Source organism: Leptosomus discolor, chromosome 5 (genome assembly GCF_034619465.1).
Source record: "Leptosomus discolor isolate bLepDis1 chromosome 5, bLepDis1.hap2, whole genome shotgun sequence".
NCBI lineage: Eukaryota > Metazoa > Chordata > Aves > Leptosomiformes > Leptosomidae > Leptosomus > Leptosomus discolor.
Genome location: NC_141395.1, coordinates 40,806,734 through 40,808,359, shown reverse-complemented (window position 1 = coordinate 40,808,359; position 1,626 = coordinate 40,806,734).

Genomic DNA, 1,626 nt, shown 5'->3' with positions numbered 1-1,626 from the left:
GCTGGGAGAGGAGAGTTTCCTTAAAGGGGCACAGTTCCCAGGCCAGCATAATGGTTGAAATTTATTCTGTGGACCTGCACCTGGCATGTTTCCCATGCAGCAATTTTTTGGCTAAACCGGCACTTTTTGGGGATATTGGCACTGCTGCGCACTTGCATTTTTCACATTTTCATTGCATAGCAGGCCATATCTTCCCGACTATGCAATGTCTGTATCTTTTTGGAGAAGAAAGTATTTGGATCTGGGCAGGCGCGAGCCCCAGCATTGGAGCTCCTGGCGTGATTGTACTGGCAGGCCCTGGAACAGGGTCTGGTTATGATGTTAATTAGTATCTATTGACCCAATCTGCTGTTCAGATGCAGTGGGGCGCGCACAGGCTCTCAAATACACTTACGTAAGGAGCAGCCAAACTGATGTCTGGCTCCTGCCAATAAACTAATTGCTTTTGCCGAGAATGCATCTCCGCTGGAAGAGGAGCTAGAAATCAATTTCTAGCTTCCAGCAAAGATCACGCATTCCTGATATCCAAGCTCAACATTGTATCTGTAATCACCACCTTTCCTGCACAAAATTCATCCAAGTTCGGATTCAAAATCATTTTCTGGCTCTGTTCATAGAGTTTAATCTAATATCTGGTTTAAGTGAGTTACTGGGGTGGATAATTCCCTGCACCCATGGGCAAGCACAGTGCCTGAGCAGCAGGGAGGCTAGTCCCACCACGCAGAGTTTTCCTCTTAGGTCTTTCCATCTTGCTCCCTGTTTAGATACATGTCAGGGAAACACAGTGTGGCTAGTGTTGGCATTTACTGTGATGAAGATAAGAAATGTTTCTTTTAATATCAAACGTCTGAGGAATTCCTGCTTAGGGACACAGGGAGTATTTTACTGAGCAAGAGAACAGCTTTGATAGTTGGATTATTGCACTCTATATCCCTTTGGGTATGTGGTATGTTTAGCATTTTTCTTAAAATCCTGTCAAACCATCTCTTCTTGCTAACTGTAAATGAGGGAAGCAGTGCGTCCTATTTAAGCTGTTTAACAAGATCAGGCACAGAAGAAAGAGCCGGGGAGGGAGCAGCAGGACAGCAGAGGGTTGTGATAGGGCAGGACGCACGGTGATGGAGCCAGTCCCCCTGGGTATATAGGCACAGCTCCTCCCAGGGACACGCAGCCCCCTCCCAAACCCCATGGCCTGCCTTCCCCGGGGAGGCGTTTGAAGGTTTTGTTTGATTCGCACACCCTGCATAAAGCAGGCAGCTAATCTGAGAGTAAACATCTCCTTTAAGCCCAGCCAGGCAGACGAGGTCTGGAGCTGTGTGCAGCTCTGGGCAGGACCCCGAGGGAAGGCAGGGCTGCCCGTCCGGGTGACAAGGAGTGCCCGCAGTTGATAGGCACCACGCCAGTCCTGCTCACCGCCTGTCTTCACGAGGAGGCTCGCCCAGCAGACCTGCTGCGGTGCTGCCAGGAGCCGGCTGGCCTGCCCCCAGCTCTGCCTCTGCCTGTTTATATGGGCAGCCACGGAGGTGGGGCTGAGCTCTTCCCCCTCCGTCAGCGTCCCAGCGTACAGGAGAGTGAGCGCCGGTGGTAGTGGGTAACGGGACCAGCTTCAACCCTTGCTGTGACAAG